The 27,392-nt window shown below is 36.8% G+C and overlaps 1 protein-coding gene and 1 pseudogene across 8 annotated transcripts in view; both read left to right on the forward strand.

Annotated features, from left to right (window-relative positions):
- Positions 1-27,392, forward strand: part of NUMB (NUMB endocytic adaptor protein) — a 202,942-nt gene that overhangs the window by 108,693 nt on the left and 66,857 nt on the right. The window lies entirely within an intron of this gene.
- Positions 420-24,165, forward strand: LOC141522378 (small ribosomal subunit protein uS12-like; annotated as a pseudogene).

Raw genomic sequence — 27,392 nt, forward strand, 5'->3', positions numbered from 1 at the left:
GATACCCTCCTTCCCCCCACTTCCCTGAAAATGTTTTAAAGTTTTTTTAAGATTATGTTTCAATCTATAGTCTGAAAACCATCAACTCTGTCTCTTGAGATGGATAGCATTCTTCATCATAAGTCCTTCTAAACTGTTTAAATTGTTTTAATTCACTGTTTTGCTGAGAAAAGTTAAGTCATTATTTTAGTCAGGGTATGTACACACAAAGAAGTCTATACAAACAAGGAGGAATGGTGGGGTGTAACTAATACTTGAATCTCGATCTTATGTGAACTGACCTCAAGCTTATCTTTCTCTCTCTCTCTCTCTCTCTCTCTCTCTCTCTCTCTCTCTCTCTCTCTCTCTCTCTCTCTCTCTCTGTATATATATATATATATATATATATATATATATATATATATATGTATATATACATATATATATATATATATATACACACACACCTCAATCTTATGTGAACTGAGGGAAGAATACACACAGACATAGACATACACACACACACACAAATATAAACACACCCTGTACAGACGATAAGGGGGAGATTAAGGGACTGATTAATTCTGAATAAGCTTCTAAAGATTTATAAAATGGGGGCATCTAGGTGGTGCGGTGGATAAAGTACCGGCCCTGGATTCAGGAGTACCTGGGTTCAAATCCGGACTCAGACACTTAATAATTACCTAGCTGTGTGGCCTTGGGCAAGCCACTTAACCCCCATTTGCCTTGCAAAAATGTTAAAAAAAAAAGATTTATAAAATATAGTTCTTTTTGAGGTGGCAAAGAATGATAATCTGAGACTGTCCATAAATTGGGGAATTAAATGAACGAGTGATGACAATATGTAAATATAATGGATTATTGTGCTTCAGTGGTATGATAGAAATTTGAGAAGATGTACCTGAAGTGATACAGAATGAAATGAATAGAACCAGAAAGAACAATTTTATGTAGGGACAATATTTTTAAAAATTCACTTTTACTTTATTTTTATCTTTGAATTATGTGTCTCCCACCACCCCTCCTTTCATTGAGACAGTGAGAAAAAAAAGAACAACCCCATCACAAGCTTGTATAGAAGGACAATAGTCTTTAAAAACAAGCAGCTTTAAAGATTTAAGAACTGAAGTCAGTGACCATGAACTAATGATATAGATCATGCTACTTACCTTCTGATAGAGAGGTAAAAGTCTCAAAAGTGCAGGACAGGACATATATAATCTTTTGGATTTTGCTAGTGTAGAAATCTCTTTTATCTGACTTTATAGGAATCATGTTTTTCTTTTGTTCCTGATGGGAGAGGTAGGTGGAAAGAAAGGAAGGTGAATTTAGGTAAGTGGGGAAAAAAATTTTAAAAACCCTTGTATTTGCATAGTGGTAGGGAAATGTTCTCCTTCATTGTGTTGAGAGCATTATCAGTCATGGCAGACACTATATAGACTATTAGAAGCAAAGGATAGTACAACTTTTCTTTGTTTAAAGATGTATACAACAGCATTTGCAGTATTACAGCGCATGTGTTCATTTGTGTATTTGTGTATATGGGGATTGGAGAAAATAAAGAAAAAGAGAGCACAGAAGATATTAAAGGTCTCTTGAATCCTGGGTTCTTAGAATGGACATTGGGGAAAATATAAAATACCTATTTTTTAAATGTTTGATAGGTGGTTTTTGATTATTTTAGTTCATAATTAAAGGAAATGCTATATTTCATTTAAAAGTTAGTGAAAGTAAAAATATAACTTTTTTTTTCTCCTATCCCACCCCTTCATGAATTCCAGGTTAGGAATTTTTACTACAGTAGTTTGACTGAGAGATAGAGCCAAGAAACAGTGTCAAAACTGATTTATCCTTTAATTCCAGTAGGAGGGTAAGGAATGAGAAAGGACTATCAAAGTGTGGAGGGAACAGACCATAGATACAGGCCCCAAGAAACCTGGCATTGTGACCAGCCTAATTGAAGGGGGTGGCGGCAAGTGCCATCTCTTTTTAGATGAATATTCAAGACTATGGGAAGGCAGCAACAGGAAGCAGCAATACTATCATAATAGGGTTAAAGTTTGATAGATAATTAAGAGTGAGACTTTTTCATTTTGATAGAAAGTATAGCTCCTATCAGACTCATCAGAAAGACCCAAGTTCAAATCCATCTAGACATTTATTAACCATATGACTGGGCTGCTAGGTGGTGCAGTGAATAGAGCACCGGCCCTGGAGTCAGGAGTACCTGTGTTCAGATCTGACCTCAGACACTTAATAATTACCTAGCCGTGTGGCCTTGGGCAAGCCACTTAAGACCCATTGCCTTGAAAAATCTAAAACAAAAAACAAAAAAAAGCATATGACTCCAGGCAAATCACTTAATCTCTTTAATCCACTAGAGAAGAAATTGGCAGAGTATTCCAGTATTTGCCAAGAAAACCCCATATTCAGTGATTAAAAAGTCAGATATGACTGAACAACAATATAGCTCCTAACTTTTTCTCAATCCTTCTTTTGCCAGTCTTTGTCTTAATGATCTCATCTACTCCTGTAAATCCAGAGTTTAGAGAGTAATCTATAGATTAGACCTTTTGAATCTTGATTGGAAAATAAATTGATACTACTTCATTTTTCTTTTTATTCCTCATGCCTTACACATAATTCACAATTAATAAATGTTTATTGAATTAAATAGAAGTTGTAGATAAAGCTGGAATTGGGAATTAGATGGATTCTGTAGCAATTTTGTAACATTTTCTTTGACAATGGAGCAATTACATTTAAACTTTAAATCCTCAATCCCTGATATCATATTGGAGGAAGAGGCAATATGATTTTGAAAGCATTGAAGATTTGAGTTTCAAAATACTTAAAAGTGGGAAAGATATAGGGGAAAACGGGAAATTCACAGTTAACATCTTTGCCCATATTTGATTATCAAAGTACCTGAGGGCTGCTATGACTGTATTGACCTGGGTTTTCATGTTTGCCTTCCTTTGTCTTCAATCTCTAACCTTCTTGCAGTCTACGCCCTATTTTGCCATCTGACTCTTTGGAGGAGCGTCCCATTATACACTTCCTTGGTGATGTTATAGGTTCAGAAAGAATCTATTGCTAGAAGGTTGTAAATTATACTTTGAGAAGTTCCTGCATCCAGGAGTTACCCTTTGCCCAATTCTAAATAGTATTCCTCCCCCACCCCATTTTTACCTGAGGCTGGAACTCACAGGATCATAGACCTAGGCTCATGTTGTGAAAGAAGAATTAGAACGGGGGGGGGGGACCATGAAAAAGAAAAAACATAAATCGTTTTAAAAAGTGAACACAGTATGCTTTGCTCTGCATTCAGACTCCATAGTTTTTCCCATTGGATGTGGATGGCATCTTCCATAACAAGTCTGAAGAGAGAATTTTTTATTTTTTTGCAAGGCAGTGGGGTCAAGTGCCTTGCCCAGGGTCACACAGCAAATTATTAAGTGTCTAAGACTGGATTTGAACTCGGGTACTCCTGACTCCAGGGCCAGTGATCTGTCTACTGCACCACCTAACCACCCCGAAGAGAGAATTTCTTAAAAGACTGCTATATCTGTGTGATGTAGAAAGTGCGGAGCTCTTTTAACTTAAATGCTTTCGGCTGCAGGGGGACTTTTCTTCTTTTTCTGTGATTGTTTTGGAAAGATGTGTTCCTTTTTTCCTTGATCTGCCTGCACCTGCATTTTCATATAGATATTATTTTAAGTGATGGTTAGATTTTTAGATTGTTAAATGGTTAAATTTTTAAGTTCATCTTATGGACTAATCTTGGAGCCTAGCCCATCATTTTAAAAATGACTTGTTTCCAGGCAGTAAAATTTTAAATGAACTGATGTTATTTCATATAGCTTTTGGAATCTGAGAATCTCAATTCCAACCTGGCTTTTTACTGTCTGTCTGCTACCTGTTTGACCCTGGCTAAATAACTTAACTTCTCTAGACCTCAATTTTTTTCCATCTGTAAAGGGAGGGAGTTATATATTAGACAATCTTTAAGGAACCTTCAGCTCTTCCTTTGATTTCCTAGTCTTTAATCTACATCCAGTTACTTCTGGCCCAGTATTCCTTTAGTGCCAACTTTGATGTAGTACTGAAGATTTTTGCTATTTAACTCCAGGGGTTTGAGGAAAACTTTAGTTGAAAGTGTGACTCTAACCATGATGCTGCATTCAAAGAACATGTACCTTTTGAAAAATAAGTCCATTTAACAGTACAATAGATTACTTTCTTTTTTAAAAATTTATTTGTATTAAAGATATTATTTGAGTTTTACAATTTTCCCCCAATCTTGCTTCCCTCCCCCCACCCCCCCACAGAAAGCACTCTGTCAGTCTTTACTTTGTTTCCATATTGTACCTTGATCCAAATTGGGTGTGATGAGAGAGAGAAATCATATCCTTAAAGAGAAGAGAAGTCTAAGAGGTAACAAGATCAGACAATAAGATATCTGTTTTTTTTTCTTAATTAAAGGGAATAGTCCTTGCACTTTGTTCAAACTCCACAGCTCCTTATCTGGATACAGATGGTACTCTCCTTTGCAGACAGCCCGAAATTGTTCCCGATTGTTGCACTGATGGAATGAGCAAGTCCTTCAAGGTTGAACATCACTCCCATGTTGCTGTTAGGGTGTACAGTGTTTTTCTGGTTCTGCTCATCTCACTCAGCATCAGTTCATGCAAATCCCTCCAGGTTTCCCTGAAATCCCATCCCACAATAGATTACTTTCACACAATCTGCTTTCCAGCTAAACTAGACCCACTAGATTCTCCATTCTTGTTCTGCCCTCTTCTGTCTCCATGACTTTATTCAGGCTATCACCTTTTTTCTAGCACCTTATCCGATGTGTAGTGCCCACCAAGTCAGAAGGAGATTTTTCAGATTTCTTTAGATAAGCTTACCTTTTATTCCATCTCACCCTGATATTCTGTTGCAGGCATGCTTTCTCCCTATTTACATTGTAAACTTTTTGAAACATAGGCCTTTGTCACACTGTTTCTCTGGTACATTGCATTGCTTGATCAGAATACTTCCTACAAAGTGGGCATTTAATAATTGCTAACATGTTTTTGAATGAATAGATTGATGAAAGAAAGGGGAAATGCAAGTGTTCTCCTTCATGTCCAAACTCTAAATTAGGAGAGATATTGCTTAAGATAAACTTCCCCAATCCCCAAAGACTTAGAAAATAAGCAGGAACAGAATTTTTAGAATTCATTTTTTAAAAATCAGACCTGTAATTTCATTTGATGTAGTTGAATTCTGATAAAGAGACATTTTCTACCATGCAAATTTGGAACTGTTCTACAGTTTATAGTTTTAGAGAGTTGAGGGGATGGATTAGGATGGTAAGAGGGTTGTCAGTGATATCAAACGCTAATAGAAACAGGGCCAGTAAACCATACATAATGATCCCTGGGGGCCTCTTACAGACTTATAAAACTATATCTTAACCTTACTTGTATTTTTATTTATTTTGTTAAATATTTCCCAGTTATATTTTAATCTGGTTTTGCCTACATTTGGTAGTGTTTGGGACCACATTATACACCACTGGATTAAATAAATTGCATATGGTCATGTATTATGTGTCAGGGCCAAGTCTTCTAGACTACCAAGACCAACTTTCTATTACTGCACTGTTGTCTCACTTGTAATTAAAGGTTAAAGAAACAAAATATTCTTTGGTTTCCAGGGTAGCTAGCAAATTAGTAGGTTTCTTAAACGAGAACTAATCCTGAGGAAAATAAAGGGGCTCTGGGAAGAAAAGGTTAAAATAAATTTCAAAATAATTTATATTCAGATTTGTCAGTCCTCAAGTAAATTATTCAAAGATATTTCCAGTTTAGTTGATATTCTTCATAATAGCCAAATTTTACGTTTATTTTTTTTGTTGGAATTTCCTTGAGATTGTTAAAAAAAAGTTATTTGTAACAGAGTATCTTCAATTGACGATACTTTGCTTCCGACAGAGCATTATTTGACTAACACAATCTGTAGAGTACTTCGTGGCCAAGTTTAAAATTTTAAAAACTGTTTTTAATGATATTTTCTGTTACTTACATCACCATAGCATCCTATAATATGCCAGAGAGCAATCTCAAAATACAAATAGTATATTTTTAGAGAGTCAAAAAATGTCAGTCCATTCAATCAATTTGATACTTAGGAAAAAAAATTTAAAAATATTCAGTGTCGCCTTCTCTCTGTTCTCTCGGCCTGGATGGCGGCAGCATGGGTAAGTGCCGTGGTCTTCGTACTGCTAGGAAGCTCCGCAGCCACAGGAGAGACCAAAAGTGGCATGACAGACAAAATAAGAAAGCACATTTGGGCACTGCCTTGAAGGCCAACCCATTTGGAAGAGCATCTCATGCCAAAGGGATTGTCCTGGAAAAAGTTGGTATAGAAGCCAAGCAGCCCAGTTCTGCCATCAGGAAGTGTGTGAGAGTCCAGTTGATTAAGAATGGCAAAAAAATCACTGCCTTTGTTCCTAATGACGGCTGCTTGAATTTTATTGAGGAAAATGATGAAGTTTTGGTTGCTGGATTTGGTTGAAAAGGCCATGCTGTTGGTGATATTCCTGGAGTCCACTTCAAAGTTGTAAAAGTTGTGAATGTTTCTCTTCTGGCCTTGTACAAAGGGCAAGAAAGAAAGACCAAGATCATAAAAATTGTATGATGTCTCTGTCATAGTAAAAAACTTTCATGTAACAAAAAAAAATATTCAATGTCTTAACACCTATGGACTTCTCACTTTCAAGACTTTCTTGTTCTTTATATTTTTGTTACATCTACTTTTGCTTTGTTAATGTCTTAATTGTTTCCATTTACATTGCTGTGGTTACTGTGTATATTGTTTCCTTGACTCTATTTCACTCTGCATTTATTCATATATCTTTTTATTTCCATGCTTTTCTGTATTCATCATATGCATCATTCTTGTAGCATAGCAGTAGCCCATTAAATTCTTGTACAATATAGTCTGTTTAGACTTTTCCCAGTCAATAGGTCTCTGCTATGTTTTCAACTCTTGTGTTGTTTATTGTTTATTGTTTAATTGTGTCCAGTTCTTCGTGACCCTTTTTATAAGGTTTTCTTGGCAAATATATTGGAGTGGTTTGCCATTTCCTTCTCCAGTGTATTAAAGCAAACAGAAGTTAAATGACTTGATCAGGGTCCAACAGCTGATGAGTATCTGATGTCAAATTTGAACTCTAGGCCCAGCACTCTTATTTACTTAGCCATTTAGCTGTGGCTAACTCTTAGTTGTCACAAAACATGCTGCTGTAAATATTTTGGAGTATATGGGGATTTATTTCTTATCTTTAGCTTCCTCAGGGCATAAGCCCAGTAATGAAACCTATGATTTAAAGGGTGAGGACTTTGTAGTTCCTTTTGCATAATAACATTGTTTTCCAAAATGATTGTATCATTTTACAGTTCCACCAGATATTGTTTGATTCATAATAAAGTAGAAATTAATATATATTTTATTTTTCAATAAAAATCATTTTTAAAATAACAGATATTGTTTATTTGTTTGCTTTATGGTAATTTGTTCTTGAAGTATGATCCAGTGGAGAGATCGTTGGACATGGAGTGTAAGGATCTGCTTTGAATTCTCATCTCTAAGCATTTACCACCTGTGTTACTTTAGATGAATTGCTTAACATTTCTGGACCTCAATTTTCTCATCTGTAAAATGAAGGGGGTACTGTCTTAGATATTCCCTTGTTAATAATGGACAATTAAATTCAGCAAACATTTCTTAAGATGATGACTAGATGACTTTCAAGATTCCTTTCAGGGGCAGCTAGGTGGAACAGTGGATAGAGTATTGGCCCTGGAGTAAGGAGGACCTGAGTTCAAATCTGGCCTCAAACACTTAATTACCTAGCTGTGTGACCTTCGGCAAGTCACTTACCCCATTGCCTTGCAAAAACCTAAAAAGATTCTTTTAGTCTTAAACATATGATCCTGTGAATGAGCTCTTGAAACTAATGCAGAAGAGCAACAGAAATATCACTAGCATCAGTATTTTACTTTTTTCCCCTAGTATATTTTTATTATTTCATTTAAATTTCTGTTACCGGTATTCATTTTTTAAAATTTTGATATCAAATTCTTTCCCTCCTTTCCATCCCTGCCCCTTCTTTGAAAAGGCAGATAATTTGATAGCATTTTTACATGGAATGTAATGCAAAACATTTCTATATTAGCCATGTTACAAAAGAAAACAGACAAAAATCCCCCCCAAAATTAAAAAAAAATAGCATTCATTAGTCTGCATTCAGAGCTCATCAGTGTACCATTTTTCTATTATAGGTCCTTTGAAATTGTCTTAGATCTTTTATTGATTGGTGGTTTGGTTCTGCTCACTTGACTTTGCCTTTATTCATAATATCCCAGGTTTTTCTGAAACCATCTTGCTCATCATTTTTTATAGCACAGTAGTATTCTATCACAATCCTATGCCATAACTTGTTCAGTCATTGCTCAGTTTATATCCCTTTGATTCATAATTCTTTGCCATCACCATAAGTAGTAGCATTTTCAAACATTAAGATCAGTGGAACATAAATTTATAGGAGACCGTACTAATTCTGGAGAAAGTAACTATAGATATTTTTAAGTTCACACAATCCCTGTTTTATGGATCCTTTTGCTGCTTACTTGATCTAGTGCTTATGTTTTTAGGTACCTGTTGAATCATATCCCTATACCTAAAGATAATGTTCTTGAAACTTATTGTTCTAATCTTTAGTGATTTTATCCACATAGGGAAGTTAGATTAATTTGGAATTTGCTTCAAATATGATCCTCTTAGTTGTGCCAGTTTTGGAGAGAAGTCTTTCCTGAACAGCAAGTTGTACTTTGTGGTAGAAAGAATGATGGAGATAGGTAGGGTAGAGATCTGAACTTTTTAGTCTTGGTTGTCTTATAGAGAACTCACATAGGGTGTTAGAAGACGTGATAACGAGACACCCTGAAGGTCTCTTTGAAGAACTTTAGACTTGATAGTACAGCATGGGAGATACTGGCACAGGCCAGCCTAGCATGGCATGTCTTCATCAGTGTTCTATGAGGAAGGCAGAACTGAAGCAGTTCAAAGGAAACAGGACATCTGTAAGTTTAGAGTACCCACCCTGTGTGTTCACATGGACTGTTCATGCCCAACCTGTGGTAGAGTATTCTGAGCTCATATTGGTCTGATCAGCCACAGTTGGACACACTATAATTTGTCTCAAACATAGTGATGTCATTTTGGTCTTCAAGAACCAACCAGTCTTGACTGTATATAACTGTCTAGCTTGTGGTTTTAATCAAATTGCTTAACTCTGTGACACTCAGTTTCTCATTTTAAAATTAGATAAGAAACTTAAGAAAGCATGTCATGCCTTCAGAACCCAAGTTTTAAGGTTCAATAGTTGATTGTGCTTATATAGAGCAAGTCACTTAACCTTTCTGGGACTCAATTTCCTCATTTATAAAATAAGGGGAGTTTTCCTAGTTAATCTATAAAGTCTCTTACAGCTCTAAGACATAATGATCTTTTGCATTTACTATATCTGAAATTAAACAGTCATTTTTCCTTTGTAATGTAGTATCATATAAAGATCATAAGAAACCTGGGTTCAAATCCTGACTCTGACATCAACATTGTGATCATGGAATAACTTAACTTCTTAGTTTAATTTTTCCATCTATCAAGTGGTGATAGTAACATATTAACTGATTTACCTCATAGGATTGGTATGGAGTGGGAAGAGTGGTGGATTCAGTAAGGGACTAAATTTCAGGCTGCTATCACTGCTCTGCAATTGAATGGCCAAGGACTATAAAATTAAGCAAGCATTGATTAAGTAGATAAAGATTTGTAGAAGACCCTGTCCTTTCATTTCTTTGAGTTTCTGTTTTCTTATCTGTAAAGAGTAATACAATTACTGCCTCTTAGGGTTATTATAAAAAAAAACACGTTCTCATAAACCATATATTAAAGTGCTTTATAAAGGATGAGGTGGTAGTATTTATTTGTAATCCTGGAAGTTACCTGCTTTTGGTTTGGACTTTTGGTTTATACTTGTTTATACTTGTATAAAAATCCTTAGTGCTAAGTGCCTGCTCAAGTCTGTCAGATTCTTTTTTTCTTTTTTGATTGGGTAAAGGGAAAGAAATTTTTTTCCAAGAGAAAACTTTCAAATAATAGTTTTTGTGAACTATATTTTTATGAATAAAAATTCCATAACCAAAAATATTTTGGAAATAATATGATAGCTATTTTTTTATTTTTCTTTTTTTAGGTTTTTTGCAAGGCAAATGGGGTTAAGTGGCTTGCCCAAGGCCACACAGCTAGGTAATTATTAAGTGTCTGAGACCCAATTTGAACCCAGGTACTCCTGACTCCACTGCGCCACCTAGCCTCCCCCTTTTTTAAAGATGTTCTATAGAGCAATCTCTCTTTTTTTATAGGTGTTTTTTTTTTTTTGCAAGGCAATGGGATTAAGTGGCTTGCCCAAGGCCACACAGCTAGGCCATTATTAAGTGTCTGAGGCTGGATTTGAACTCAGGTACTCCTTACTCCAAGGCCAGTGCTCTATCCACTGTGCCACCTAGCTGCCCCTATGATAGCTATTATTAAGAGATATCAGATGTCAGTGACATAGTTTAGCCATTAAAGAATAAATTAGCTATAACACTTCATTGAAGTAGTAACTGGAAGAGGAAAAGAAACTTAAAAACATGGGATGGGGTTTGGTTTGTTTTTTCCAAGGCAATGGAGTTAATTACTTCCCCAAGTTAAGTGTCTGGGTCAAGATTTGAACTCAAGTCCTCCTGACTCCAGGGCCAACTATCTATCCACTGTGCCACCTAGCTGCCCCAATATATTAATATGATATAGAAACAATTATAAGAATTTAATTATATTTTGAAGCTTGTCTGTATCAGCTAATTACTCATCAACAGACTAATTTCTAGATTCTACCTTTTGAACTTAATATTTGTTACCCAATTAGTTCTCTGCAAAGACACCAGTAATTTCTAAATTGCCCTCTCTAGGTTGATTTTTTTCTCAGACCTAATCCTCAATTTATCTGCTATATTTGACACTGATACTCATTTCTTCTTGGACATTCTGTGTTTTCTTAATTGTTGTGACACTCTAGTTCTTCTAGCTGTCTGATCACACCTTCTCTGGCTCCTTTTTTGTCTTTTCATCCATAACTAGGTGGAACAGTAGAGTCAGGAGGAACTGAGTTTGAATCCAGCCTCAGACACTTGATACTTAATAGCTGTGATCTTGGCAAGTCAGTTAACCTTGACTACCTCATATCCACATCCAGGGCCATCTCCAGTCATCCTGATTCATTTTGGCCACTGGACCCAGGTGGCTCTGGAGGAGAAAGTGAGACAGGCTGGTGACTTAGTATTCATTCATTTGACAAATCTTACTGGTTTTGCCTTTACAGTATCTCTCAATTCCTCAATTTTCCTCTACTCAAATAGCTGCCCCCTTACTTTGGGCCCTTATTGCTTCTCACTCAGATGCTATAATGCCTGTTCTGGTCTGTCCAGGGGGCCAGTGCTGCACTTTCCTTAAGCTAAGAGATGACTAATGACTTCTCTGCTCTACCAACTGCAGTGGTTCCCTTTTGCCTTTCAGATAAAGCAATTGGACTTCTATAGAATGTGATGCAGCTAAGTTGGCTTTCTCTTTGTTCTTTATCCTCCAAGCCTTTTCACCTGCTACCCCCCCCACCCCCCACGCCCCTACCCCCGTGCCTGGAACGAGTCTCACAGAATCTTCCTTCATTCAAAAATGAACTCAACGTGCATGTTTGTGTGTGTAGTGTGGTGTATAGTATGTGTATGGAGGGTGTGGTGGGTGGAGTATGTGTTTATGTATGTCTGTATGTGTATATCTGTGTATAAGATAAAGCACTGCTACTGGAGTCAGGAAGACTGAGTGTGAGTACTGTATACAGCATTTATAGCTATGTGACTCTGGGCATGTTCATTAACCATTTTGCTTAATCTCAGTTTCATCAGTTGTAAAATGAGATGAGAGCCACAACTAACCTGGCTTGTTGAAGTATTGAGGGAAATAATGTTTCTTAAGAACTTACCTCCTGGGGCGGCTAGGTGGCGCAGTGGATAGAGCACTGGCCCTGGAGTCAGGAGTACCTGAGTTCAAATCTAGTCTCAGACACTTAGTAATTAATTACCTAGCTGTGTGGCCTTGGGCAAGCCACTTAACCCCATTTGCCTTAGAAAAACCTTTTTAAAAAAAAGGAGATTAGCTCCTGCCAGACACACAGTAGGCCCTTAATACATGCTTGTTTCCTTCCTCTTTATTGAGGCTACCTAAATGTTTATATGTGCTTGTCTCCTTCATTAGAATTAAAGATCAATTTGTTTAGGTATTGTTTTCATTCTTTGTTCTTGGACCTCTAGAATCTAGTACAAGATCTGGCACATAGTAGACTCCTAATAAATTCTTGTTAAGTGATTACTACAATGAACCACTTCTGTCTGCATTAAAAATCATCCAGGTGATGATGGAGAAGTCATGCTGCATATTGTTTCCTCTTCTTGTTAACACACCTGATAACTAAGTGAATTGTGAACCAGGCTTCTTGAGTCTGTGTCACCAGTTTGCACTGTTTTCTTACACAGATCATTTAACTGTAGTGTGTCAATGTTGTCATTGAGAAATGGAAAACAGAATAGATGCAGTGACTCCTACGGGTCTTTCCAGCTCTCAAGTTCTGATTCTTAACCTGTTTGGTCCCCCTGCCTCTGCCCTGAAGAGCTGCACTATTGTCCTTTGCTGTTGTTCTAGTTAGCCCAGTCCAGTTCTTCTGAATAAAAACTTTGAGCTGGGCATAATTGATGAGTGGGGTTGTTCACTTTCTGATCTTGTCTGGAAATTGTTCACCTTTTGATTTTGACTTAGAGGAAATATTCTAGTATTCAGTTTGCAACCTGAGGCCTCCTGGTAGTTTGAGTAAACTAGGACCCAGCAGCTATAGGGGTTGGTAGTGGTAAGAGAGGAACTAGTTCTTGCAATGGAAATTTCTTTGGTTTTTGTTCTTTAACCCAGGAAACATCTTGTCCTGGACCTCTAGCAAAGTATATTGTGCTGAAATTCTAGTTTAATAAAATACAATGTTGAACTCTCTATTAAAACATATTATAATGGGATTTTGAATTTAATGATAAGCAATTTCAGCTATTTTATTACCTTTTTATTAGATAAGTGAGGAAGTTATGAATAAAGAATTAAAACTGAAGTTTAAGGACATCAGTTTTCTAGACTAAGCAGTGTTTGTTTACTTAGTGAATTAGAAGATTGTTTCCTGTAACCCATAAGTTTCCCATAGCCACAATCCCTGAATTCTAGTCAATTTTTCTTTATCTAATATATCAAATTTTCATTTATTCTTGATCTGTGTATGTGAACAATTTGTTATTTGTTGTTAAAATGTTTTTAGTTTATATGTGTATGTTAGGTATTTATATTTCACAGTTATTTTAATCTATCTTCAATTGCAGGTTCCAAGAATAGGGGATTAGAATCTGGCTCAGTCTAGAATTGACCTTTCTTAGTACCCTAATAATTGTTATTGGTCCCAGCACAGTGCTACAGCCCAGAAAATAATTTCTCTGAAGGCCTTGTCCTGAAGCTAATAAATTTGGGAATTGATGGATTGGTAAAAAACAATTGAAAAGCTGTGAATAATGGAAAATGACTCATAAGTTGAGTATATTTCAAAAGCAAGTAACAGATGATGATAATAGGCATGCAGTATAAGTGAATGTGAGTGGATTTGAAGGTAGTATAAAGCTGAATTTGTTAGCTATAGAATCAAAATTTCAAAGGGAGGAAAGTGAGGGAAGAACAGGGGTGATGGACTGGAAAGACAAGAAGGAGTGGAGTGTCTGAGAGTTGTCATGAGTCCAAAAACTAGAATTAAGAATTGTGAAGCATGGGGAAAATTGAAGAATAAGAGGTTATAATGAGACAGAAAATTTCCGAATTCTAGTCTTTGGAGGTGGAACATTTGTGAGGTGAGGATGTGGTCAAGTATATGACTCTACCTCTTTGGAACTCAGGTGGAGTGAAGGTTCAGATCATAGGAGTTTAGATATTTGAGGAAATATCAGTGTGTGTTTGAGGTATTTGAGGAAAGATCAGAATGTGACAGGCACAGTGTGAGACATTCAAAACTAGTGAGAGTGGCCAGAGATATATTATCTTCTGGGGGTGAGCAAGGTTTCCACAATTTCGAGAAAATGGAATAAATGTTAGAGAAAAAAGTCTAGTAGAAAGAGCAGCTTGTTAACAGTAGAAAGGGATTCCTATTGGGGCACAGTGGAAAAAGAAGACAGTAGATTATACAGTGGGCAATCTGGGTAAGGATATAGGCTGCTAAAAACAAAAGTTCAAATCACCTGCCTAAAAGGTGAGAAAAGATTGATTTTTTTTCTTTTTTGGGGGCGGTGGGGTTTGTAAAGCAATGGAGTCAAGTTACTTGCCCAAGGTCACACAGCTAGGTAAGGTTGAATTTTAATTCAGATCCTCCTGATTCTCCACTACACCACACAACTGCCCCTAAAAAGATTGATTTAGAAAAATTTCAGAAAAAAAAGGTTTATGTTTTAAATAAGCTAAGTCAGTATAGTGTGGACCTAACTCTTGTTATTTGTTATTCAGTCATTCATATCCAGTTGTATCTAACTCTTTGTGACCATGTGAACCATAGCATGTTAATACTGCCCTTGGGGTTTTCTTGTTAAAGATATTGGAGTAGTTTGCCCTCTCCCTCTCCAGTGGATTAAGGCAAACAAGGGTTAAATGATTTGCTTAGGATCACACAGCTAGTAAGTAGTCTGAGATTAGATTTGAATTCAGATCTTATCCAGCCTTCTACTCTTTGAGTTACCTATCTGCCTCAGCTCAGTCATAGGAGATAAGTAGAACATCCATCTTTTACATAAGTGATGTTTATAACTGATAACCACCTAAGAGAGCTGCAAATAAATTAATTCTATCTTTTAAACATGAGACTTTGATTTAAAAACACTAAAAAGCATAAATAAAATTTTCTCTGCTTTGTGAAGGTGAAAAAAAATGCTGCCTAGGTGATTTGTCTAGTTAAAAAGTAGCAGAATTTAAAACTGACTTCTTCCGGCATAGGACACAGACACCAACACGCTTACTTATCAGTTTTATCCTGACCTCTAACATTTACTAATTTATGTATCTGTAGGCAAATAATTAACCTCTCTGAGTTTTAGTTTTCTCATTTGTAAAACAGGCATACTAATACTTCCATGCTTCTAAGAATCTTAAAAGGCATCAAGTTTTACCCCTTCTTTTTTTACAAATGAGAAAACCGAGGTCCAAATCATATTTTATTCTTTCCAGTATACCATGGATTGTTGGGACAAATAGTTTGTAAATCATTAAGTACTATATAAATTCCAGTTATTAAAAATGCAAACTAAACATTTTAGAAAACTGTTTGAAACTGTGTCCCCAAAATGTCATTAAATTGATTATAAAAATGATCCACCAGTATACCTATGTCGGTACCCTATAGGAAAAGATCTGATATTTAGAAAGAAATATAGGTAGTCAAGTCAAATTAAATGCAAAAGCAGTTCCTGCTTTCAAGGAGCTCATAATCTAATTAGATACATGAAAATAATTAAGTACAAGATAAAGACAGGATAAAGTTAAGACAATCACATAGGGGCAGCTAGGTGGCACAGTGGCTAGAGCACCAGCCCTGGAGTCAGGAGTACCTGAGTTCAAATCCTGCCTCAGTCACTTAATAATTACCTAGCTGTGTGGCCTTGGGCAAGCCACTTAACCCCATTGCCTTGCAAAAAAAAACCCCTTAAAAAAAAGATAATCTCATAGAAGAACTAGCTGGAAAGGGGAGTTAGAAAGGCTTCTTGTAGAATATGAGTTTTTAACTGATACTTCAAGAAACCAGGAGGTAGGTGTTCAGGCATTAGAAAGCCTTTATCCTTAAAAATGCTTCAGTTTGGGTGATGGAGTGCCATGTTCAAGGAATAGCAAAGAAGCAAGTGTCACTGAATTACAGAGTACCTGAAGGGAGGAGGAAGGTGAGAGTGGGAAGCTAGGAAGGGGCCAAGTTTTGGAGGGTTTTAAAAAACAAATAGGATTTAATGTTTGATCCTGTAAGTAATTGAAAGCCACTAGAATTTATTGAATTGGGGTGGGGCAAGGGGGTAGTCATGGTGATAATGGGGACACAGTCAGACTTACTTTAAATAGACCAGTTTGACAGTTGAAGAGATGAAGTACTGGTATGGAGAAAGGCTGGAGGCAGGAAACCAACTGAGACTAATTTCTGCAATCCAGACTTGAGGTGATAAGGGTGATGGCTGTGTCAGAATATAAAAGGAGATGCATATAAAAGGCAGAGGTAGAATTGATAGGTCCTTATAACAGATTGGCTTTGTGACAGATGGATAAGAAAGAAGGAGGAGTCAGAGATACATCCAGGTTGTTTCCTGGATGATAGGAAGATTGTAGTATCTTGAATAGTAATAAGATTAAGAAGAGTGGAAGAGAAAGTTAATGAGTTTAGTTTGAGTTTATGATGTCTACAGAACATACAGTTCAGTATGTTAAATAGGCAGTTGAGATGGGATTGTTGGTTAGTAAAGAATTTTGATAAATCCTAGAATCATTAATTCCAAGTATTACTAATAGTAGTAATAAAATAATACTTAGCACTTCTGTAGTGCTTTTTAAGATTTTTCAGAGCACTTTGCATATAATTTTCTTATAACAATCCTGGGAGGTAGGTGCTATTTTTATTCCTGATGAAGAAATTGAGACATAGATTAAGAAACTTGTCCAGGATTACACAGCTAGTAAGTATCTGAGACAAGATTTGAACCTCAAGTCTTCCTGACTCCCAAATCCTGCATTTTATCCATTGTGTCACCTAGTTTCCTCAAGATTCATTATCAAATTGATGATTGAATGGAGTTGAGGAGAGATAGGTGATTTTAATTAAACTTCTAATTTTTATGCCAATCAGTATTAATCAGTTTAGTATGATTCCATAGGGGTAGATTATTTTTAGTGCTATACTTACCTAGAGAAAGTAATATACATTTAGTCAGACTATTCAACTAATTTTAATATATGAATTGCATATGTTAATACACAATTTACATATATTTAGAGATAATTAGATAAGATATTCTTTCTTATAATACACCTTTTAAACTCCAGGCTATACATCATTGTTTACTAATCTGCTATAAAGTTTACTTGCCTAACCAATGCTGACTAGGGGACCTCCACCCTTTTGACCTATAGAACCATGGATGGGGAAATAGTAGGACTGACTCCCAGACTACCACTATCTTTTACTTAATCATCATGATCAAAACCAACCTTGGGTGGGATGTCTTGATGTGACAGCTAAAGTCCCTCAGTTTATTTTTGTATCACTGGACCATTCTCTCTTCCCTAACATGGAGAGGGGCCCATCTTATGATTATTTAGTCAGCAAAGATGACCCCTGCCTTGCCCACCCTGTGACTTCATATGCTAATGCATCATTTCTGGCTTCCTGGAAGGGTAGGAACAAGCTCTTTCAACCAAGGAATTGTATTTTACTTTGCCTTTTCTGTCTGTGTCTGGGTAACAATGCCATGAAATTATAGTCCTAGGGAAAAGGTGCATCCCGGATCATGAGGAAGATCTGAGGTCTTAATCATCAAAGGGGTCCAAGTCCCTTTAATGAGTGATTATTATCTCAGATCTCTGGCTCAATTTCTTTGATTGTAAATTGTGAACCCCACAAGATTTCGGCAGGTGATAGATAGGATAAGAGATAGAAAAGATCACATTCCAGAACCATTGTGAAACTGGGAGAAGACAATGTCTTAAAACCTTAGTAGGAAGATGGTGATCTACAATGTCAGAGACTGAAAGAGGTCAAGCAGGATGAGGTTTGAGAAAAGGCCATTAGATTTAGTCCATTGTCAACTTTGGAGAGAGAATGTTTCAATTGAGTGGAGAGGTTGGAAGCCAGAGTGCAGGGAGTTAAGAAGAAGGTTAAAGGAAAGGAAGTAGAAGCACCTATTGTGAATGGCCTTCTCTAAGGAATTTAGCTCTGAAATGAGGACTTTTTGAGGGTGGTGGAAACATGGGTGTGTCTTTTAAGCAGCAGGAAAACAGCCAGTCAACTGGGAGACTTTGAAGATTAGTGAGAGCAGCCAAGACTACAAAGATTTGAAATTCAAGCACAGGTCTTTGAAACTCTGGGAAATAATATCAGAAAATAAGGAGAAGATGGAGCTAAGTTCTGAGTCTCACAATCTCTAGAGTGTAAAAGATAGGGGAAGGCTGAAGGGGGTGGAGAAAAGGGAAATGGCCAATCAGAGCATAAGAGCTCTGTGAGCTCAAGGAGAAGCTGCACTGATGAACTGAGGGAATTCTTTGTCCTCGCCATGACCTGCAGTCCCGTTAATCCTTAATGCTTTGCCAGGCCATCGCTCCTCTTCAGGCTGTACTTTCTTCCCTTTGCAATTTCAGCCCCTTGGTGAATACTGTCCTCTGCTCATAAAGCCCTGGCTCCCTTGTTCTGTTGCTTCTCAGCCCTTGCCAAGCCCCAATCCTGGATCACTGCCATCTTCTCTGCCCCTCCTCACTAACATGGTGCTGAATGGAGTTGGAGGAAGTCATGCAATTACACTGACTGGATCCACTACTCATTTGTTACCTAATCACAACTGGCCCACATGGCATCCAGGCCATCCTTTTACTCCTCCCTAATTGTTTCTTTATCTTGGTTGCCTATAAGAGCTGTTTCAAACCATTGCTTCTTTCCTCAAGTCTTTCACATGATTCCCCCCAACCCCCCCCCCCCCCTCTCAACTGAATTCCCCTTTTGTGCTTATTAAGTAATTCAGGCCTTTGCTGAGAGTTTCCTCTTCTCTCTTCATCTCACCACCCCTCTTAACCTTACAAATCCTTTATATAATTACCCTCCCAACATCCCCACCCCTAAACTTCACTGTTTCCTCCTTTGGTCACTGATGATGAGTTTACCCTTCTCTTTGCCAAGGCTAATGCCTCCACATGATCCCATCCTCTCTCATCTTTTCCAGCAGATTGCCTCACAGTTGCTCCTTTCTTCCTTTCTAATCTTTAATACTTTCCCACATACTTAATCCCTCTCTGCTACCTACAAGTATGTCCTATTAATTCCTATCCTCCAAAGACACTCTCTAGATTCCATCATCTCTACTAGCTGTCGTTCTATATCTCTCCTAATTTTCTCAGCCAGACTCTTTGAAAAGAGTTCTTCTACTTACCTTTCCTCTCTTTTATATCTTTTGCAATTTGTATTCTCATCTCATCACTCACTTGAAGCTCTTTTTTCCAAAATTTACTAGTGATTTCTTAATTGCCAAGTTTAATGATTTGTTCTCAGTTCTTATCCTTCTTGACCTCTATGCCTCAGTTTACTCCTATCAGCCACTCTGTCCTCTGTTCTCTGGGTTTTTGTGACTGCTTTCTCCTGGTTCTTCCCTACTTATCTCCTGAGTTATCAAAAGTGTTACAAGACACATACACCAGCACTCCATTGTGTTGTTGAATCAGATTAAAATATAGATTCAGTTACTTTCTCTCTGTGTGGGTAACTCCCAGATCTATGTTTCCAGCCCCATGTCACCAATCACCACCAACTAGACCTTTCAAACTGGATGTCCTGAGGATGTCCTTCAAAGTCTCCAACTCAACACATCCAAAGAGAACAATATCTTTTTCTCCAAACCCAGCTTTCTTCTGAATCATCTTGTTAATGTTGAGGGCACTTTTCTTGGGGTCATTGAGGATCACAATCTCAGTATCATCAGTTTCTCCCCCTTTTCATACACACACACACACACACACACACACACACACACACACACACACACAATGAATTGCCCATTCTTGTCTCCCAAGTCCCTTGGTTTAGGCTCTCATGACCTTTTACCTAGACTACTTTAAGAGCTTTGTAAGTAATTGTATTTGCTTCTAATCTTTCCCTACTTCAGTCCATTCAACAAAGTGAATTTTCCTGAATCATAGATCTTTTCCTGCTACTCCCTCCACAGGCTCCAATGGTATTTTATCAACCTCTAAGATAAAACCTCTAACATAAAATGTTCTGCTTGGCATTTCTAGTCCTCCACAGCTTAGCCACATACTTACAGTTCAGCCATACTATAACTTATTAGTAACCATAACTAACACGTGACCCTCCATCTCTCATCACCAAGCTTTGATATTATCTGTCCATCATGCTTAGAATCCATTCCTTTCTCACATCTGCCTTTTGACTGCTTCCCATTAGCTCAGGCACCAACCTTTTCCTGAACCCTGCCCTCTCACCCACCCGCACAGACAGTTGTCGACTTCCCAAGATTATCTTTTAGTCATTCATTTTGTATATATTTCGGGTTTATATGTATTTTCTCAACATGATCTAGAAAAGCAGTGCTAAGGTGTTCTTTTCCTGACTTCCACTGGGATCCTAGAGTATTTATTGTTTGGAGGGAAAAGCAAAGTTTGTATCAAGGCATCAAATTGGGATAGTCTTGGCTGTGGAGTATAAAGCTTTTCAGGAAATGGTTCTGCCAATCACATTGATTGTTCATTGATATATATGCTGTCTATCCAAGTAGGAAGTGTGCTCTTTAAGGGCAGGAACTGTTTCAATATTTTTTGTCTTTTTATCTTTGACTTTTTATCAATGCCTATCATAGATTTTAATCAAGTATTGATTGATTTCCATTTTATAGATGAGGAAATGGAGGGTCAAAAAATGAATAAATATCACCTCTGCTCTTTGATTCAAAGTATTTTCTACATCTAGGCCTCTTTATTTCAAAACTGCCTTCTTCATTTATCCTGAAGCATTAACCTGAACATCTTATTTGCCTAAATATTTTAAGGCATAAAAGTTTTTATTAGGCTCATCTATTGTTAGGATTTTTTTTTAGAACAAGATTCACTAAGTCATAGCTGATATTCCTTCTTGAAGAATAATTTTGAAGTATGTATGCAAGCATATTTCATAGCTCAAGACAGAATTATTTTAAGGAATAAGTTTTGTTAAAGGGGAAGGAGGAATATTATAAATCATTGATAACATAAAACATTAACTTAAGCCATCAGCAATATAGATAGCAGCAGGGTGAGCTGAAAAAGCAATGGTAACTAAGGGTTTTTTTCTGTGGCTCCAGCTGTGATTTTCAAGTCTTTGTTTAAATTTTGAGTTCCTTTTGTGTTTGAGGGAAAAGCAAAGCTTGTATCCAGGCATGAACTTGGGGTAGTCTAGGCTTTGTAGCATAGAATCCTTTCAACAAATGGTTCTGCCACCACACTGATTTATTTGTTCACATTTTCAGTCCTGTGCTATTTAAGGACCACAGATTGTGCAGTGATGAATCTTTGAGCTCAGATTTTAAAGAGACATTTGCAGAAGATGGCAAGAGGAATATATAACCAAAGATGAATACAGAAAAGTAACTGGATCTACTAAGAATAGTATACAGAAAAAACCAAAGCCCAGAATAAGCTGAAACTTGAGGGAAAAGAGGGTGAGAGCAACAGAAAGAGATTTCTTTAAATGTTTGGAACAAGATGAAGAAAAGAAAGAAATGGATTCCCTGCTTTGGAACAAATATAAAGTTCACAGGGGACAGAAGGACAGCTCCTATTTAGCTTCCATCTTCTCCATCAAGCAGAATCTCTTGAGTAAAGATTTGGAGTTGGAGGACATGATTTCTATTTTAACATTGCCATTTGTTTACCTGGATGAACTTGAGAGCAAGTTAATTTCTCTGAGCTTCAGCTTGATCATCTTTAAAATGAAAACTTTGACTTAGGTGATCACTAAGATACCTTCCAATTCATGAGCTATCATCATATGACCTTCAAAAAAGGAGTATTAGGAAAACTGAGTAAGAATGAATTAAACTCTGTTAAATGAAGACATTTTTAAGAGACATAACTGTTTTAAAGAAGTTCATACACAAGTCTAGATAAATTGCATCTGAAGGTACTAAAAGAAGTGAAGGATGTGATCCCAACACCACTGTCAGTAATCTTTAAGAAATTATAAACTCTATATCTGGCAAAATTCAAGGATGAATTATATTATTAATTAGATAATTTTGTGAATACATAAAAGAGCAAAGCATCCTAAGTTAGAAGAATGGAGTTAAACAAAACAGTTTCTTATCTTTTTTTTTTCTTTTTGGTATCCTCAGTGCCTAACATAGTAGTTATTTGCAGTAGGACAGTTTTAGGACCCATTCAAAGAAATGTAAAATCCAAGTGAAAAGAAGCAAAAGTTTCCCTGTTCTCTGCATTATTCAGGCATTTGGTATACTGTGTTCAATTTGGGATACTACAATTGATTTATTTTTTATTTTAAGCAAGAAATTTATTTAAATAATAAGATGGGGGCGGCTAGGTGGTGCAGTGGATAGAGCACCAGCCCTGGAGTCAGGAGTACCTGAGTTCAAATCTGGCTTAAGACCCTTAACCCCATGGCCTTGCCCCCCCCAAAACCCCCCAAAAACCTAAAATAAAAAAAAAATCTTCATTTTGTCACTGCAGATACTGGGGTATGGACTAGTAAAATGACTTACAAATGGCAGAGCCAAAGCTCAAGACCAACTTTCTGATTTCATATAAGAGTTTTTTCCCCCAACTGACCACATAACAGTTTGATAGGTGCAGATTCAGGGAGGGGGCATTATATAAAGGGAATGACATGAGCACATATATAGAGATAATGTAGGATAATACAGAAGATTTTTAAGTAACCAATGAGTAATCCAGTTTAACTGACATGCAGAGCAGGGAGGATAAATTGAAATGATATTTTGGAGGGTCTTGAATATGAGCTGAGGAACTTGATTTAAAAGGCAGAATTGTCAATGAAGATTTTTTTTAGTAGGGGTATAACTTTATTTCCACATTGTGAAGAAAATGGAACTGGATGTTTTTAAAGTGAAGTTCACATTCTAGAATTCTTTGATTTTTCTGTAAGAATGATAGGATTTAGGGGCAGCTAGGTAGCAAGCACAGTGGATAGAAGACCAGCCCTGGAGTCAGGAGTACCTGAGTTCAAATGCGGCCTCAGACACTTTAATAATTACCTAGCTGTGTGACCTTGGGAAAGTCACTTAACCCCATTGCCTTGCACCCCCCCAAAAAAATACTAATAGAATTCCCCCCAAAAGTTCTAAAAGACTGAAGTTTTTTCTCTACCTAGTCTGATTTTTCTGTCTACTTTATTTCTGATTTTTTTTAATGTACTTCAGTTTCATTTCATTATCCTGCCTTCTGCCTCCTTCAACAAGAAAAGTCCTAGGTGACTTATTTATATATGGCTTCTTTTATCATGGTGTAGAAACCAGAGTTTTAAAACCAGGAAAAGTAAATTAACACTGGAAAACTTTAGTTGCTGAAAACCTTATTTTTTTTTTTCAAATAAGGCTTCACTTAACAAAGTTTTTTAACTTCCCTCTGTAAATTGGTTCTCTTCCCCTGAAAACAATCCTAAATATTCTCTGAACAGCTTTTTTTCCTAATCCACCAGTTTTATGAGGAGAGCCTTTTCCTGTCTTAAGCATTATTATCTTGATAAAAACATTGAAGAAATTTTTTGTTGGTAATTTGGTGAAAGAGTTGAATATTCTTGTCCTAATTACTCCTGCATAGAATAGATTAAATTCCTCACTTTTTATTTTCCCTTTGAAGAGTAACATTCATTCTTTTTGTTTTTTTGAGTTTGTTTTTTTTTAGGTTTTTGCAAGGCAATGGGGTTAAGTGGCTTGCCCAAGGCCACACAGCTAGGTAATTATTAAGTGTCTGAGACCTGATTTGAACCCAGGTCCTGTCTCCAGGGCTGGTGCTTTATCCACTGCACCACCTAGCCACCCCAACTTATTCTTTAGAGGCTGCTCGGTAACTGATAAAAGATAAATTGATAAATCACATTCAAAACTGTCCCAGTCACCCTACAAAAAGACTGGTCCTGAGGACCCAAATGACTCTGGAAGAGAAGGTGAGACTGGTGGTTTTGCACAGCACTCTTTCCCCCCCCCCCCCCCCCCCCCCAACACACACACTTAACTCCCAACTCCTGAGCTTATTTTGGCCTCACCTCTAATCTCAAGGTCTTTTTCAATAATAAAGGAAGAACAGCAGCCTCTGTCAGTTTGTCTTTCTGTCTTTCTCCTTTTCTTCTCATGCTTGTGAGTCCTCTGCCCAAAGACCTGGTAAGATTTCTGGTTTATAGGCCCTAAATTTCTCTGCCTCTCCTTTATTGTCCAACAATGGGTCTCAAGCCCACTTGGATATTTTTCAGGTCCTGATTGATTGAGAATGAATGAACATAGTTATTATCTCCATTTTGGCCTATAACCCTAAGAGTCTTCCTCTCCCAGATTGATTTTTTTTTTTTTGTTCTATGCAAAAGAAGCTCTTTGTTGCTTTTCTTTCTTAAATGCTTTAATCACTTAGATACCCTGAAAGTCTTACCCTATTCTTTTTTGGAAGTAGTCATTCTTGACCTATTGTCTTCATCTTTCTCTTACCTAATCTATTAACTAATGGGCATTGCCTTAGACAGTGATCTGGGGAAGATCTTAGTTTTTAAAAAACCAAGGTCTTCCACTGCATAAAGGGCCATCTCCAGTCATCCTGATTCATATCTGGCCACTGGACCGAGATGACTCTGGGGGAGAAAGTGAGGCCGGTGATTTGCACAGCACCCCTTTAAATCCAATTCACTTGCATGCCTTGGCATCACATCCCTGATGTCATGATCTTTTTTGGAGATTGAAGGAAAACAACAACAAAGTCAAAAATCTTTTTAAATAGAATCAGCCTAATGAATAAAACAGGAGACCAAGATGGAGTAGATTTCATTCTTTGACACTGTAACTTGCCTGAAGGCTCACTGTTGCCTTTAGAATAAAATATGTAAAGTTTTTCAGGCTGTTGTCTGGGTCTGTTTTACCTTTATAGTCTTGTTTCATATTATTTCCTTTCACAGACTAAGCTGAATTAATTAGTTCCTCTCCACACACTGCCATCCCTCATTCCTTTCATCAAGCTACTTCTCAGAATTCTTCTCTTACTTCATGTGCCACTTCTCCCACAATCCTCCCAGTTGATAATATTCTATCCCTCCTTAAATTAGCTTCTGTTAAAGGAATTGTCTGAACAGTCTTCTCTTTAGAAGGGAATTTTAGTCACAATGTGTTGTTATAAATCTGGAGGACTCTACATTGGAGTTGGAATAAAGAAGTCTGGGAAAGGACTCCCCCCAAAAAGGGAAGGAAAATTGCATTAACTTTTTATCAAGTTTAAGTCATTTTTGTACTTTTTATGGGATGAAATCAAGGCTGACTTTTATTCTCTAAATTGTAGCTATAGATAGAAAATTTTCAAGGAGCATCTATGTAGTGTTATCTTGAAATGAGGTCATCCTCAATGAGGTAATAGCAAAAGGCAATATGGTCTTCAAGAGTGGACCACATCTTTATTATCACTTAACTGAAAAATGTAAAGAACATAAGCTCTATTATGCTTATTGTTGATTGATTTTTTTAATTGATTAAATAATACAGAACTCCATGTTACAGGTTCTTTTTCAACAAGAGGTCTTATAATTCATCAAAATCAATATTCCTTCACAAAAATAACCTGCTCAATGACCCTTTGATCTTTTTTTGGGGGGGGGGTTGTTTTTTGTGAGGCAGTGGGGTTAAGTGACTTGCCCAAGGTCACACAGCTAGGCAATTATTAAGTGTCTGATGCCAAATTTGAACTCAGGTCCTCCTGACTCCAGGGTCCATGCTGCCCCTGACCCTTTGATCTTAAACAAAAGGCATAGCATAATGGGGGGAGGATTTAGTTGTAGTTCACCAAAGATTTTTTAAAATTTATTTATTTTTCCAACTACATGAAAAGATAGTTTTCAGCAGTCATTTTTTTGGTAAGATTTTGAGTTCAAATTTTTCTCCCCTCCACCCTTCCAACCCCCAACAGAGAGCAAGCAGTCTTATATAGGTTGTTCATGTATAACTATGTTAAACATTTCCATATTAATCATGTTTGGAAAAAAGGATCAAAATAGAAGGAAAAAAATGAGGGGGGAAAACCCATAAACATAAAATAAAATTAAAAAATTGAAAATTACATTTTAGTCTGCATTCAGACTCCATAGTTCCTTCTCTAGATATGGATGAAATTTTCTTCTCACAGGTCCTTTAGAATTGTCTTTGATTATTGTACTGCTGAAATGAGCAAGTACATCATAATTATTCATCACATAATGTTGCTGTAAGTACAGTGTTCTTCTAGTTCTGCATAGGATCAGTTATCTAAGTCTTTTCCAGGCTTTTCTGAAATCCTGCTGGTCATAATTTCTTACAGAGCAGTAACACTCCTTTACATTTATATACCAAAATTTGTTCAACCATTCTCCAGTTGATGTGTTTTCCCCTCAATTTTTAATTCTTTGCCACTACAAAAAGAGCTACTTTAGATATTTTTATACGTGTGGGTTTTTTACTCTTTCTTATGATCTCTTTGGGATACAGATCTCATAGTGGTATTGCTGGATCAAAGGGTGTGCACAGTTTTATTGCCCTTCGGACAGAGTTCCAATTTCTGTCCAGAAAAGTTGAATCACTTTACAACTTCACCAGAAATGCATTAGGATCCCAGTTTTTTCACTTCCTCTTCATCAGTCATCATTTCCCTTTTTTGTCATATTGACCAATTTTAAAGGTATGAGGTGGTACCTCAGAGTTACTTTAAATTGCATTAATGATTTGGAACATATTTTTCCATATGACTATAAATGGTTTTGATTTCTTCATCTGAGAACTGCCTCTTCATATTCTATGATCATTTATCAATTGGGGAGTGACTTGTATTCTTTTTTTTGGCAAGGCAATGGGGTTAAGTGGCTTGTCCAGGGCCACACAGCTAGGTAATTATTAAGTGTCTGAGGCTGGATTTGAACTCAGGTACTCCTGACTCCAGGGCTGGTGCTCTATCCACTGCACCACCTGGATGCCCCCAAGTGACTTGTATTCTTAATAAATTTGATTGAATCATCAATATGATTTAGAAATGAGTCTTTTATAGAAATGCTAGTTGTAAAAATTGTTTCTCAACTTTATTCCTTTTATTCTTGGCTGTATTGGTTTTATTCATGCAAAAACTTTTAATTTATTGTAATCAGAATTAATCCATTTTGCATTTTATAATCTTTATCTCCTTTAGTCATAAACTGCTCC

The sequence above is a fragment of the Macrotis lagotis genome, chromosome 4 (genome assembly GCF_037893015.1).
Source record: "Macrotis lagotis isolate mMagLag1 chromosome 4, bilby.v1.9.chrom.fasta, whole genome shotgun sequence".
Taxonomy (NCBI): domain Eukaryota; kingdom Metazoa; phylum Chordata; class Mammalia; order Peramelemorphia; family Peramelidae; genus Macrotis; species Macrotis lagotis.